Consider the following 16,560-nt stretch of genomic DNA (forward strand, 5'->3'; position numbering starts at 1 on the left):
TAACGTGGTGACCAGGACTGTCTGCATCCTCCTGCTGGGGCCTAACTAGTTTGTTTATGTCGTTTTGGCATAACTAATCTGCTCTTATTCTCTCGGTCTCAACTAATAAAGGAAAGTACCTCATATCCACCTTGGGGTGAATTTTCCACCGGCTGGATACACCGTTCCGCCGGCAGTGCACCCCCGCCCATGGATAATAATAATAATCTTCATTATTGTCACAAGTAGGCTTACATTAACACTGCAATGAAGTTACTGTGAAAAGCCCCTAGTTGCCACACTCCGGTGCCTGTTCGGGTACACTGAGAGAGAATTCAAAATGTCCAATTCACCTGACAAGCACATCTTTCGGGACTTGTGGGTGGAAACCGGAGCAACCGGAGGAACCCACGCAGACACAGGAAGAACATGCAGACTCCACACATTTTGGGTCCCGACCACCACGAGGGGAGGAGGGGCCCCGCCACCTTGGACCGCCCCCGACCTGTACGACGCATGGGGGTGGCCATTTTGTCCATCCCCGACGCCATCTTGGACGGCAACAACGGACCCCACCCCACTACTACAACCACGGCTCACTTCGGTTACACTCGATCAGGCTCGGCCCCGGACTCTCCAGACGACGACGACAACGGTCCTAATTAACGGCCACGAGACGCCATGCCTAGTCAACTCCGGGAGCACGGAAAGTTTTATACATCCCGACACGGTAAGACGCTGTTCCTTAACTACCTTCCCCAGCGCACAAAAGATTTGCCTAGCTGCAGGATCCCACTCCGTACAGATCCAGGGATTCTGCATAGTTACCCTAATGGTACAGGGGAGGGAATTCAAAAACTACAAACTTAACGTCCTTCCCCAACTCTGTGCCCCCACCTTGCTGGGCTTAGATTTTCAATGTAACCTACAGAGCCTTACGTTTAAATTCGGTGGCCCCATACCCCCACTCACTATCTGCGGCCTCGCCACGCTCAAGGTGCAACCTCCGTCCTTGTTTGCGAACCTCACCCCGGATTGCAAACCCGTCGCCACTAGGAGCAGACGGTACAGCGCCCAGGACCGGACCTTCATTCGCTCCGAAGTCCAGCGGCTACTAAAGGAGGGCATAATCCAGGCCAGCAATAGTCCCTGGAGAGCGCAGGTGGTAGTAGTGAAGACAGGGGAGAAACAAAGGATGGTCATTGACTATAGCCAGACCATCAACAGGTACACACAACTAGACGCGCACCCTCTCCCCCGCATATCCGACATGGTCAATCGGATTGCCCAGTATAAAGTCTTCTCCACCGTGGACCTCAAGTCCGCCTACCATCAGCTCCCCATCCGCCCAAGTGACCGCAAGTACACAGCCTTCGAGGCAGACGGGCGGTTATACCATTTCCTACGGGTCCCTTTTGGCGTCACAAACGGCGTCTCGGTCTTCCAACGGGAAATGGACCGAATGGTTGATCAACATGGGTTACGGGCCACGTTCCCGTACCTCGACAATGTAACCATCTGCGGCCACGATCAGCAGGACCACGACGCCAACCTCCAAAAATTCCTCCAGACTGCCAAAGCCTTGAACCTCACGTACAACGAGGACAAGTGCGTTTTTAGCACCGATCGGCTAGCCATTCTGGGCTACATAGTGCGCAATGGGATAATAGGCCCCGACCCCGAACGTATGCGCGCACTCATGGAATTTCCCCTCCCGCACTGCCCAAAAGCCCTGAAACGCTGCCTGGGGTTCTTTTCATACTACGCCCAGTGGGTCCCCCAGTACGCAGACAAGGCCCCCTAATACAGACCACGACTTTCCCGCTGTCGACAGAGGCTTGCCAGGCTTTCAGCCGCATCAAAGCGGACATCGCAAAGGCCATGATGCGCGCCATCGACGAGTCCCTCCCCTTCCAGGTCGAGAGCGACGCCTCTGACGTAGCTCTAGCGGCTACCCTTAACCAAGCGGGCAGACCCGTGGCCTTCTTCTCCCGAACCCTCCACGCCTCAGAAATCTGCCACTCCTCAGTGGAAAAGGAAGCCCAAGCCATAGTGGAAGCTGTGCGACATTGGAGGCATTACCTAGCCGGCAGGAGATTCACTCTCCTCACTGACCAACGGTCGGTAGCCTTCATGTTCGATAATGCACAGCGGGGCAAGATCAAGAACGACAAGATCTTGCGGTGGAGGATCGAACTCTCCACCTTCAACTATGAGATCTTGTACTGGCCCGGAAAGCTGAACGAGCCGTCCGATGCCCTATCCCGCGGGACATGTGCCAACGCACAAATTGACCGCCTCCAAGCCCTCCACGAGGACCTCTGCCACCCGGGGGTCACTCGGTTTTACCACTTCACCAAGTCCCGCAATCTCCCATACTCCTTCGAGGAGGTCCTTACAGTCACAAGGGACTGCCACATCTGTGCAGAATGCAAACCGCATTTTTTCAGGCCAGATGGAGCGCACCTGATTAAGGCTTCCCGCCCCTTTGAACGCCTCAGTCTCGATTTCAAAGGGCCCCTCCCCTCCACCGACCGCAACGCGTATTTCCTTAATGTAGTGGACGAATACTCCCGCTTCCCTTTTGCCATTCCCTGCTCCGACATGACCGCGGCCACAGTCATTAAAGCCCTGAACAGCATCTTCACGCTGTTCGGTTACCCCGCATACGTCCACAGCGACAGGGGGTCCTCTTTCATGAGTGACGAGCTGCGCCAGTTCCTGCTCAGCAAGGGCACAGCTTCAAGCAGGACGACCAGCTACAACCCCCGGGGGAACGGGCAAGTAGAAAGGGAGAACGGCACGGTCTGGAAGGCCGTCCTACTGGCCCTACGGTCCAGGGATCTCCCAGTTTCACGGTGGCAGGAGGTCCTCCCGGACGCTCTCCATTTCATCCGGTCGTTATTATGTACGAGCACTAATCAAACGCCTCACGAGCGTGTCCTTGTCTTCCCTAGGAGGTCCTCCTTTGGAACGTCGCTGCCGACCTGGCTGGCGGCCCCAGGACCCATCCTGCTCCGAAAGCACGTGCGGGCACATAAGGTGGACCCATTGGTCGAAAGGGTTCACCTCCTCCACGCAAACCCCCAGTACGCCTACGTGGAGTACCCCGACGGCCGACAGGACACGGTCTCCCTGCGGGATCTGGCGCCCGCCGGCACCACGCACACCCCCCCGACACCATCAACCCAACCGCCCCCCTTCCTGCCACCGCCGCACCCCGCGACCGCCCCCTTCCCAGGAGGATCAGTCCCCCTCCCCTTTGCACCGACAGCTGAAACCGTGCGGCTCCCGGAGGCGACAACGCTGGTACAAGCACCACCACCACCGCCGGGGCCGAGGCGATCGACACGGACGACCAGACCGCCCGACCGACTCGTGGCGTCGATGTAAAACAAAGATGGACTGTCCAATGAACATTTTGTTTTTCATATATCCTCTGTAAATAGTTGTAACAGGACGATACTGTCTAATACTGTACTACCATGTAACTGCTCTATCCTCCCAGGACCAGCCCTGTAAACCCTTACCACCATACGAAGCATCACCCCGCCGGGTTCATTTTTGACAAGGGGTGAATGTGGTAGTATGTATTGGGGGTCATGTGGGACTGGAAGCCATAATGTCATTGGCTGACAGATCCCGGGTCCTGGTTGGCCGTTGACCTCATACTCCGCCCTGAAGGCGAAGTATAAGAAGCCGGTGCCTTCCCCCGCAGGCCAGTTTACTATCGGGCTGCTGGGGAACAGACACGCTTAATAAAGCCTCATCGACTTCACTCTATTCGTCTCACGGAGTCTTTGTGCGCCACACCGGGGGTATCCCAAACTTCTCCTCTAGTGCCCCTAGGCTCGCAAACGTCCCATCAATGAACAGGTCCCCCATTCTTCTAATCCCCGCCCGATGCCAGCTCTGAAACCCCCCGTCCATCCTCCCCGGGACAAACCGGTGGTTACCCCTGATCGGGGACCACACCGAGGTTCCCATTGCACCCCTGTGTCGTCTCCACTGGCCCCAGATCTTTAGCGTTGCCGCCACCACCGGACTCGTGGTGTACCTTGACGGCGAGAGCGGCAGCGGTGCCGTCACCAGCGCCCCCAGGCTCGTTCCTTTGCAGGACGCCATCTCCAACCTCTTCCATGCCGCCCCTCTCCCTCCATCACCCACTTACGGATCATCGCCACATTTGCTGCCCAGTAGTAGCTCCCCAGATTCGGCAGCGCCAACCCTCCTCAGTCCCTACTGCGCTCCAAAAACCCTCTCCTTACCCTCGGGGTCTTATTCGCCCACACAAACTCCATAATGCTCCTGTCTACCCTCTTAAAAAAGGCCTTGGTGATCACGATGGGAAGGCACTGAAACACAAAGAGAAACCTCGGAAGGACCACCATTTTGACCGACTGCACTCTACCCGCTAGCGAGAGCGGTAACATGTCCCATCTTTTGAAGTCATCCTCCATCTGCTCCACCAGTCTCGTCAGATTCAGTTTATGTAGGGCCCCCCAACTCCTGGCTATCTGGATCCCTAGGTACCGAACGCTCCCCTCCGCCCTCCTCAGCGGTAGATCGCCTATCCCCTTTCTTGGTCCCCTGCCTGTACTACAAACAGCTCACTCTTCCCTACATTCAGCTTATAGCCCGAAAAATCCCCAAACTCCGTCAGAGTCTGCATGACCTCCACCATCCCCTCCACTGGATCCGCCACATCCAGCAACGGGTCATCTGCATAAAGTGACACTCGATGCTCCTCTCCCCCTCGGACCACCCCCCTCCATTTCCTAGACTCCCTTAATGATATGGCCAAGGGTTCAATTGCTAATGCAAACAACAAGGGGGACAGGGGGCACCTCTGCCTCGTCCCACGGGACAGACGAAAATACTCCGACCTCCGCCGATTCGTAACCACACTCGCCACTGGGGCTCTGTAAAGGAGCTTAACCCAGCTAATAAACCCTTCCCCGAATTCAAACCTACGCAGCACTTCCCAGAGGTACTCCCACTCTACTCGGTCAAAGGCCTTCTCCGCGTCCATAGCTGCCACTATCTCCGCCTCTCCCTGCACCGATGGCATCATTATCACGTTTAGGAGCCGCCGCACATTGGTGTTTAGTTGCCTGCCCTTTACAAATCCCGTCTGGTCCTCGTGAATCACCCCGGGACACAGTCCTCGATCCTTGTAGCCAGCTCTTTTGCCAGCAACTCCACGTTGAGGAGCGAGATCGGCCTGTAGGATCCACATTGCAGTGGGTCCTTGTCCCGCTTTAGGGTCAAAGAAATCGTCGCCTCCGACATTGTCGGGGTCAGGATCCCTCCCTCCCTTGCCTCATTAAAGTTCCTCACTAGCAGTGGGGCCAACAGGTCTACGTACTTCCTGTAGAACTCCACCGGGAAGACATCCGGTCCCGGGGCCTTCCCTGCCTGCATACTCCCCAAACCCTTGCTCAGCTCCTCTAACCCAATTGGTGCCCCCAAACCAGCCACCTCTTGCTCCTCCACCCTCGGGAATCTCAGTTGGTCTAGGAATCGTCTCATCCCCACTTCCCCCGCTGGGGGCTGGGATCTGTACAGCTCCTCATAGAAGGCCTTGAATGCCTCATTTATTTTCGTCGCACTCCACACCGTAGCTCCCCTTCCATCCTTGACTCCACCTATTTCCCTCGCTGCCATCCTATTACGGAGCTGGTGTGCCAGCATCAGACTCGCCTTCTCCCCATACTCGTAGGTCGCCCCCTGCGCTTTCCTCCACTGTGCCTCTGCCTTCCCTGTGGTCAACAGGTCAAACTCCGTCTGGAGACGTTACCTTTCCCTAAGTAATCCCTCCTCAGGGGCCTCTGCGTATCTCCTGTCCACTCTTAAAATCTCCCCCACTAACCTCTCCCTTTCCATGCCCTCAATCTTCTCCCTATGAGCCCTGATGGAGATTAGCTCTCCCCTGATCACCGCCTTCAGCGCCTCCCATTCCACCGCCACCCGCACCTCCCCGTTGCCGTTGACCTCCAAAGTATCTTTCGATACACCCCCTTACCCTCCCACACACCACCTCATCTGCCAGCAGTCCCACATCCAACCGCCACAGCGGGCGTTGGTCCCTCTCCTCTCCCAACTCCAGTTCCACCCAATGCGGGGCGTGATCTGAAATGGCTATGGCCGAATACTCCGTTCCCTCCACTTTCAGGATCAGCGCCCTGCCCAGAACAAAAAAATCTATCCGGGAGTAGGCTTTGTGCACGTGGGAGAGAAAAGAAAATTCCCTGGCCTGCGGCCTGGCAAACCGCCACGGGTCCACTCCCCCCATCGGATCCATAAACCCCCTAAGCACCTTGGCCGCTGCCGGCCTCTTTCCGGACCTAGATCTGGAGCGATCCAGTGCTGGATCCAACACCGTATTGAATCCCCACCCATTATCAAGCTTCCTACCTCCAGGTCCGGAATGCACCCTAACATGCGCTTCATAAATCCGGCATCATCCCAGTTCGGGGCGTATACATTTACCAATACCACCCACGTCCCCTGCAACTTACCGCTCACCATCACATATCGCCCTCCATTGTCCACTACGATATTCTTGGCCTCAAACGACACCCGCTTCCCCACTAATATTGCCACCCCTCTGTTCTTCGCGTCCAGCCCCGGATGGAATACCTGTCCTACCTGTGGTGTTGGGTGTTCTGACACACAGATGAGCCAACACGGTTGTATATGGTACAACGCTATTTTATTTAAACTTTCTATGTACAGTTTTGTCTTGATACCCTGCACGTGGGATTCCCTGTTTGTGATCTTGTAACAGGTCTTGTCCGTGTCTTTGGCCCCAGACCTACTGTCCACTAGGTGTCGTGCTCGTGCTTTTATGTGGTTGCTGTCCTTGTCTGTGATTGGTTGTGGTGTTGTGTGCTCTGATTTGTCTGTTGGTGTGTCCATCATGATGTGTGTGTTTGAATATCATGACACTACCCACCACTTTCTTAACTTGACCTGATCCGCCACCTTCAAATGTGTCTCCTGGAGCATGACCACGTCTGCCTTCAGTCCCTTTAAGTGCGTGAACACTCGGGCCCACTTTACCGGCCCATTCAGGCCCCTCACATTCCACATTATCAGCCTGATTGCTCCCCCCGCTGACTAGCCATCTCCTTTTCTATGCCAGTCCCGTGCCCGCGCCGCCCTCACCCTCCAGTCCCCCAGACGGGAGACCCCCGCCCCGACCACCTCTTCTGTGTCCCATTCCCCTTTGGCCAGTGCAGCAGCAACCCTTTTTTCCCCCCCTTCCCCCCCTCCCCCCCGCTAGACCCGTGTCTAACTTTTTTGCTCCCCCCATAACACTCCTGTAAGTCGGCTGACACCTGCTGACCCCGGCTTCCCCCGCCATCCCATTGACCCCCCCCGTGTGGGAATCTCCCAATCTGCATGCGTTCCTCCATTCCCCCTCCCGCCTTTCTTTCCTAGTGCAGGAAAAAAAATCTGCGCTTTCCTAAGCCTACCGCGCCCCCTCTGGCACAGCTCCTGTCTCTTTTCTCCCCATCGCCATCCCCCTCTCTCCCCCAGCCCGTGTAACATTTCCTGCGCGTGACTAACACCCTATATACAACAACCATCAAACATCCCCCCCCACCCTCACAAACCCTCAGTTTGAGTCCAACTTTTCGGTTTGAATAAAGGTCCACGCCTCTTCAGGCGTTTCGAAATAATGGTGCTGATCCTTGTATGTGACCCACAATCGCGCTGGCTGCAGCATTCCGAATCTCACTCCTTTCCGGTGCAGCACCGTCTTGATCCGGTTGAAACCCGCTCTCCTCTTTGCAACCTCCATGCTCCAGTCCGGGTATATTCGGATCTCCGCATTGTCCCACCTGCTGCTCCGCTCTTTCTTGGCCCATTTCAAGACCCTCTCTCTGTCCGTGAAACGGTGAAACCTCACCACAATCGCCCTTGGCGGCTCGTTAGCCTTGGGCCTCCTCGCCAGCACCCGGTGTGCCCCATCCAGCTCCAAAGGCCTCGAAGGGGCCTCCGCGCCCATCATCGACTCGAGCATCGTGCTCGCATATGCCCCGGCATCGGCCCCCTCCACTCCTTCAGGGAGACCCAGGATCCGAAGATTCTTTCTCCTCGACCTGTTCTCCAGGTCTTCGCATCTTCCCGCCCGCCTCTTGTGCAGCGCCTCATGCTCCTCCACTCTCACCGCCAGGCCAAAGATCTCGTCCTCGTTCTCATTGACTTTTTTCTGCACCTCCTGGATCTTTACCTCGTGGGCCTTCTGGGTCATCCCTAGTCCTTCAATCGCCGACAGCATAGGTGCCAGCATCTCCTTCCGCAGCTCCTCGAAGCAGCGCTTGATGAGCTCTTGCAGCTCCGCATTCCACTTTATCCCCGCCCGCCGCCATTTTGTTTTTCTTCCCTCGCTTCTCCCGCTGCTCCAATGCTGCTTTTTTGGCCGTTTCGCTTCTGGTCCGGTCCATAAACGGTGAAGGGGGACCTCACTCTTCCCTTCCCACACGGAACGTCCTCAAAAAATTCCCGTTGGGGCTCCTCTAGAGAGCCCGAAAGTCCGTAATAGCGGGAGCTGCCGAATCGTGCGGCTTAGCTCCGCATCGCTGCAACCGGAAGTCAGTATTGTAACCTTAAGCACTGAGGCTCCTATACAAGTGAGGCAGCTCCAAGAGATTATGAGGATTTGAAGTAAATAGAGAAGAGACATTCCTGATGTGCAAATAGAAGGGTTTAATTGAATGGGATATTTGATTGTACAGGGCGCAGCAATGAAGATTTATAATGTACAACTCATCAGTTAAAGGCTGGAAGGATGTAACCCATTTATGTTGAAGATTTCTTTTACACGATTAATATTTAATACCTTATATTCACTAAAGAGGAATAAATTGCCATCAGTGTTATATCTGCAGGTGGAGCCACAGGCATAAGAGCTGGAAAATGTGTTGAAAGTTTAATATTTCCTTTACTTGCCACCAAATCTGAAGAGTGGAAACTAATTGTGCGTCAGTGCTTTTTGTTAACCTGTTGTTTGGGTGGGGAAGGGAAAGTGGGCCAATATCCACATAGGCCTGGTGAGGCCAGGCCAGATAGGTATGTTGTCCACTTCAACATTTTAAAGGCAGACATAACTTTTACAATACCTATTTAATACATCAACACTTTGATTCAGGTCAAAATCTTGGAACTCCCTTCCTAACAGCACAATGGGTGTACCTACATCACATGGACTGCAGTCATTCAAGAATGCAGTGCACTGCCACCTTCACAAGGGGAAATTAAGGATGGACAATAAATATTGGACGAGCCAGCAGCATCCACATCCCATGAACAAATTAAAAACATAAGAACATTCTTATGATGGTTTTACTTCAAAGGCACTTGATTGATCTTAAATCTAGGGACACTAATTTGCCAACTAGAACTAGGGGGACCCAGTTCAAAAATAAGGGATGTCTCCTTTAAGACAGAGGTGAGGAGAATTTTTTTCCTAAAGTCTTTGGAACTGTCTTCCCCAGCCCGCAGTGGAGGCAGGGTCAATGAATATTTTTAAGTCAGAGTTGGATAGATCCTTGGCGAACACGGGAGTCAAAGGTTTTCGGGGGTGGGCGGAATGTGAAGTTGAGGCTACATCCAGGTCAGCCAGGCAGAGCAGGCTCAAGTGGCCAAATGGCCTATTCCTACTCCTAGTTCGTATTTTAACATGAATTTCGCAAAATCGGCAGAGTCAAAATCATGTTAAATTGTTGAGGTGAATCAATAATGATTTTATGTACATTTTCTTCTATTTTCTTCTATTTATGGGTAATATGCTGGAACAGAAACACCACTCTTCCCTACACTAGACAGTCAGGACAAGGACAAAACCTTCAGCTGAAAGATGCAGAAACTTAATGTTGAACTGTACATGGGTTATGTAGTCAGCACCTTCTCAGTACATTGCAAAGCACAAGGCTGAACCTTTATAGTTTGAAACATTCATCCTTTTTGGCCGAGAATCACAGTGGGGAGGTACAATATACATAACGTATTGATAGAAAAACTCAGTAACATTTTTAACTCATCCTAATCCACCATACTCAGTCTCCCCACCTCTGGGGTGCCATTACACTTAACTTGTAATGGAATGCAGGTCAGCACAAGATTAAACAATTTAATCAGGAAACAATCCCTTTTCTATGATGTGGTAACATTCTTCGCATCCCTTCGCTGAATGACTGTTGAATACCATTCACCGGAAGATTTTAGTTAAACTCTGGTAATTAATTTGTTTGTGTCTCTAGAACCTGCAGTTTGAGTGGAAAGGACCATTAAAAAGAAGAACGTGCCTCATCAGTGACCTGCAGTCTGATTGGTCCTGCCAGGCAATTGACAGAATCAGTGATCTTTAAACCAGCTCTACAGAAAAGGCTTAATCAAGTAACTACAGTGGTACGCTGATGGTGATGCGAGCTGACTGCTTGACTACGCTGGAGGCTATGACCGGCTCTGCTGTCAAGATCCGAGGAAATCTGTGAGCTGATCATTCAGGCGAACGGTACTGCCGAGTTGAAGTTCGTTATCTGCGCGATGGTGAGATATCCTGTGGGCACTTGGTAAGTGGTGATGCGACCTGTGACATTGATGGAGCACAGTTTAACTTCTGTCATAGGAATCAAAATTGTGACTCGTTTTTTCAAAATGTAACTGACAGGCTTATTTTATAAATGAAAAATATTATGGAGTTTAAATTTTTTAAAATAATCACTTGTATGTTGTAGATATCATGTTGAATATGGGGAGCTAATAAGTACTTACAGTGAGATTTTTAGGTTTGACAGCTAGATGTTATGGGGTCTTAACTTCCAGGTCCTCGGAGCCATGGGGTTTATTGGACTCCTAATTTTAAAGCTGTTTCATTTTTAATCAATTGGATTGAAATATTTAATCTCTTCAAGTCCTATTTCACCCAAATCATATATTGATAGAACCAAGAGGAGCCAATAGATAGACTTCAGATGTAACCAAAACTGCACACGGTGGTTTACACATCCTGACATAAATCTGATTTATATACCAAGGTTAGTTAAGAAATCATCTCAGCCGGCAAGTAAATCAGAAAATTGTGAGGGGCCATACATACAATCGTGCAAGTTGGTTCTTTTGCTACTCAGATCAGTGGGAGAGTGCTTATTGTTTTTTTAAATACTCGTTCATGGGATGTGGGTGTCGCTGGCAAGGTCGGCATTTATTGCCCATCCCTAATTGCCCTTGAGCTAACTTCTTGAACTGCTGCAGTCCATGTAGTGTAGGTACACCCACCATGCTGGTAGGGAGGGAAATCCAGGATTTTGACCCAGCGACAGTGCAGGAACAACGATGTATTTATAATAATAATCTTTATTAGTGTCACAAGTAACACTGCAATGAAGTTACTGTGAAAATCCCCTAGTCGCCACACTCCGGCACCTGTTTGGGTACACTGGGGGAGAATTCAGAATGTCCAATTCACCAAACTAGCACGTCTTTTGGGACCTGTGGGATGAAACCGGAGCAGCCTGAGGAAACCCACGTAGATACAGGGAGAACGTGCAGACTCCGCACAGACAGCGACCCAAGTTGGGAATCGGACCCGGGTCCCTGGAGCTGTGAATTTCCAGTTCAGGATGGTGAGTGACGTGGAGGGAAACATCTAGGCTGGGGTTAATGCCATTGGTGTATTTTATTTTTGAATCTAGCCCATAATAACAAGATGAACCTCTCCTCTTTCTAGTAAAGATCCTAATTGTTTTGCAGCCTGGACCTAGTTTGTGTTGAATATGGACTTACCACTTTAGATTTTGTGATCCATTTGGTCTCTAATTTCCTCTGGGATATAATTTATAATCCCGTATCTCTTTGAAGTTCCAACCACAAATGTCCTTACACCATTTTTAAAAAATTGCTTCTCGCATGTATCAAATGCATTTCTGTGAGTGTACCACATTTTTGTACTCCTTTCTCACTGACATGGGCCTGAATTTTCAGGATGGTGAGCGATTGGCACTCGCCATCCTGAGAGTGGGCCGGGAATGCATCTCTACCGATTACGACAGGCCCATTGCCATTTTACGCTCAGTTGGGCATTGGTTGGCAGCAGGTGGGACTTCCATCTGCCCTCAGATAGATGTCCCACCTTGGAGAACTCCAGGCAACAAATTCTGGCCTTGTCAGGAATGCCCACAGCCCATGAAAAAATAAAGGAACTAAACGTTCTCATCGGAGTTCTCTGCAGCAGCTCTTGTCTAGCACCTTGGTCTCTGGTGAACTGGCAATGAACCACCCTTTACCCCAGAGGTTTTTGCAGTTGAATCCTGCTCATCACCTACTCATCCCCACTCTATACCAACCTTCAAAGTAAGTCCAGTGCCAGTAATGGAGCCCATATCTGCGTGTGTCAGATCAAGAGATGTCTTCATCAGTGCTGTCTTGTTGTTCTCTTTGGTCCTCTTGTTTCAGGACAAGTGGCAGTATTTGAGTATCAGAAAGCAGGAAATACAGAAGGGGTAAGGGATGGGGGGCATGGGTGAAAAGCAGCAGGGCCTTGGTCACACCATCTACAGCTGGCATTTCAGGGCAATAGCAGGATGAGGGTGTCCTAGGTGTTTGAAAGGGACATGAGGTAGGAACATTCTAACATCCTCAATTGATGTCAGATACAACTGCCCCTCTCACTACTGGCACCGCGATGCAAAGAACCATCCTCTACTGCATCCTTAATCTTGGATGAATCAATTCCCCTTTGTTATGTGTCACCTTATCCTGAAAGAGAGAGAGAGAGACGAATGTTAGTGATTGTAAGATTTTGATCTGAAGGTAACAGATTATCCAAAAAAAGGGGGAGGGTCAAGATCACAAGATTTTAAAGCTGTTTATTAAGATGGAATAGTTTAAATATGGTGCCTAAGCTAAATAGACAGAAAATGAAATCATATGGTCTTTACCAGGTTGGAATGGTTAGAGGACAAACAGACAGATATGGCAGTGACTATAGCGAGGAGGATAGAGTGGAGAAGTTGGGAGACTGATTACTGTTCTATTTCTTTGTTGCCGCAAAGTGAAAGGTATGGAGCTGTCCACACTCTGGATTGTTGTAAAGTACAATGAGAGGTTTATTAAGGGTGTTGCTCATACAATCAAGATGTGATCTGCTCAAAGCCTCTGCAAATACTCTGCTGACGTCATTACACATCACATCTTGCAGTACCAGCAAAAATGTGTTCCCACATAAGTAACATCCCTCCCTATTTACTTCATTAGTGCATCGGCAACAATTAACATTTATACAACAGATTCCCTGATATGTTGGACGGGATCCTCCGAAATCCCGGCCAAGTGCTGACGCCGGCGTCAAAACCGGTGGGAGTGATGCCGGTGTCAATGGGCCTCCATGCCCAGTCATTCTCCCCTTCCCAGGGGCCCGCCGCAGAGGAACATTGGCCCGAACCCAGAATTAGCGCGCCCGCCGATCGGTTGCGCCCAATCGCGGGCCTGGCCACCGTTTGGGCCCCCCACCGGAGTCGGCTCCCCCGCCCCCCCCCACCAGGACAGCCCCCGCAGCCAGAACGCCGAAGTCCTGTCGAGTAGGACCATACGCAAACGACGCCGACGGAACTCGGTGGGCACTCGGCCTGTCAAGCGTGCAGAATCGCAGCAAAATGGCCCCCGACCGGCGCCGCGGCAACCGCGCTGGCGCGATTGGCGGCGGTTCTCTGGTCGCCGGAGAATCGGCGGCCCGGCGGCGGAGCGGCGTGGCTGCATTCGGGCGCCCCCCCCCTCCCCCTCCACCGATTGTCCGACCCGGCACAGGTTCGGAGAATCCCAGCCGTTATTGCTATATATACATACAATTTAATAAGACAATCTCTGTGGTGGACGTCTAATCCTTTTTGGTAGAATTTGGCGACCTTGAACGTGGCTACTTGCGAACTCAGAAGTGTGTTCATTCCTTTCTGTAGATGGTGCTTCTTGAGTAGTTATTTTAGTAGTTGTCACTATAGGCAATGAAAAGTCTTCAGGAACAGATCTGAACTCATCACTATCTCGGGTCTCTATTCTAAAGCTTAACTCTTCAGATCTTCTAAAGGTAGAAATTCTTGAGAAGTTTAATGCAGCCTGTTACTGGTCAATGTGACATTGCCAAACTCATTCAACATCCGTCTGTATGGTGTTTGATATTGGATTTGTCTTTGCTAAGATCATAGCTGGTCCCCATTTCCCGTTGATGGTATAACTCCGAGCTAACACGCTCCCTGGATGAATATTCGCTTTATAGAGATTTTCTCCCTTCTAGCAATTTTTGCTTGTTGTTGTCTTGTGACAATTGTCATGAGAATGTCGCTTTAAGAAATGGTTAGCTGCTCATATTACTGCAGTGATGTCAGAGTGTGGGTGGAGCTGGGCTCTTGTTCTGCTTTTAGTTTCACTTTGGGAAAAGTTTGGGTGTCTCTGTCTTTTTGGTTTTGTTTTTCAGTGTGTTGCAGTGAAGTCAGCCAAAGCAGCTGTACTGTTGATCTCTCTGCCATGAAGGACTATCTCCTGATCCTTTGGTGAATTCAGAAATTTAAATGTTTTCAGTATTGAATGTAAACCCTGATGTGCTTATGTTTAAAGGTTGTTAAGTCTTTTGGATGTTAAAAGGGCAGCTTAAAGGATTGCTTAGTGTTGTATTCTTTTGGGGTTATCTTTGAATTAATGGTTGCTAAGATATTCACTGTTTGTTTTAAAAAGGTTAACTTGAGTTCATAGAATAAACATTGTTTTTGCTTTAAAAATTACTTTTCCATTTCTGCTGTACCACACCTGTAGAGTGGGCCATGTGCTCCCCTTACCACAATCTATTAAAAGTTGTGGGTCAGGTGAACTCCATGATACACTTTGGGGTTCTCTAAACCCTGGCCCATAACACAATCTCTGAAATATCAGGTGGAGTTAACAAATCAAACTGTTCATAGCTTCCTCTTGAACAACAGCATTGCCAGTGAACTTTGCACGGTAATGTGTACAGTGTTCCTATAAGATATTAGAAATTTGTTTACACAGTCCCCTGGTCCTTTGATGCTTTGAGAGAATGCTTTAATGATTGCACAAAACGTTCAGCCAACCCATTTGTTGCTGGATGATATGGATCTGACTTGATATGGTGTATACCGTTCCCTTTCAAATAGTCCTCAAACTCCTTCAAAGTAAACTGCGTACCATTATCACTGATAATCTGCTCCGGTGTTCCAAATCCTGCAAATATTTTGTCTAGTTTCTCGATGGTCTTCTCAGTCGATTTTGACTTCATTATCGCGACTTATGACCATTTTAAGTGTGTGTCCACAATCACCAAGAGCTTGTCACACTGAACCAGCATAATCATTGTATATTCTCTGCCATGGCTGAGTCGGCCATTCCCATGGATGTAACTGTTATAATGGTGGAGTGTTCCTTAGTTTTGCACAAGATTAGCATTGCCAAATTTCCTCTTCAATTTGAGCGTCTAATTCTGGCCACCAAAAATAACTGCATCCTAATTCCTGCATCCCTGCCAAACCAAGAAGTACCTCATACAGTTGTTCAAGGACAAGGGCAAGCACGGAGGAATAATTACATGGATTCCCCATAATAGAATTTCCATGTTGTCAACTCAAGTCTCTGTGTGATGTAATGTTTGAGGTCTGGATTTTTCTTAGGACTGTCTGACAGCGTTAATTTTTGGACCAAGTCCATCACCTGCCCCGTCATTGGATTGGCTCTTGTATATCTTTGAACTTGAGATGAAGTCACAGGTGTACTGTCCACAAGCAAGAAATACAAAAATTGAGAAAAATTTCTTCAGGGTCACGCTTGACTTGTAACGACAATCATGATAAAGCATCAGCATTTATATGTGGCTCTGACTTGTGATATGGATATAGTTCAGTGTGCGCCAACAAAATCAATGACCATGTACTAAAGAAGGCATACCTTTATACAGCTCAAACATTGTAGTCCAAGCTTGAGGATGTGTCAAAAGGATAAAATGGCGCCCTTAAACCTTTCTACACCGAAAATGATGCTCATAGCTTCTTTTTCTAGCTGAGGGTAATTAATTTCTTGCTAGTAAGAGTGGGTGAAGCAAATGCTCATTCCTCTCCTGAAGGCACAATGCGCGAGACGACTGCACGAACCCCATAGGGTGAGGCATCACAAGCTAATTGCAACTTCATCTTGGGATTATAATGAATCAACAGCTCTGACTTCAGTAAAACTTTTTCACTTCATTGTCTGCGTTCTCACATTCTTCTGACCAGTGCCATGCCTGTTTGACACATTGCAACGTGTGTGAAGGCTTAAATCGTGTTACTAAACTTGGCACTAATTGACCATAATTATTGATCAATCCTTCAAACCTCCTTAATTGTGTTACATTTTGAGAACGTGATGCTTCTAAGATTGCTGACATTTTCTTTGGTTCTTTGTTTAAACCATCTTTGTTGATGATATGACCAAAGTAATTTATGGGTGACATGAAAGTCACACGTTTCCTTCTTAACTCTCAGGTTGTGGCTCTCAAACTGCTTCAGGGTAGTTTCCAAATTCTCCAAGTAT

The sequence above is a fragment of the Scyliorhinus torazame genome, chromosome 17, assembly GCF_047496885.1.
Source record: "Scyliorhinus torazame isolate Kashiwa2021f chromosome 17, sScyTor2.1, whole genome shotgun sequence".
Taxonomy (NCBI): domain Eukaryota; kingdom Metazoa; phylum Chordata; class Chondrichthyes; order Carcharhiniformes; family Scyliorhinidae; genus Scyliorhinus; species Scyliorhinus torazame.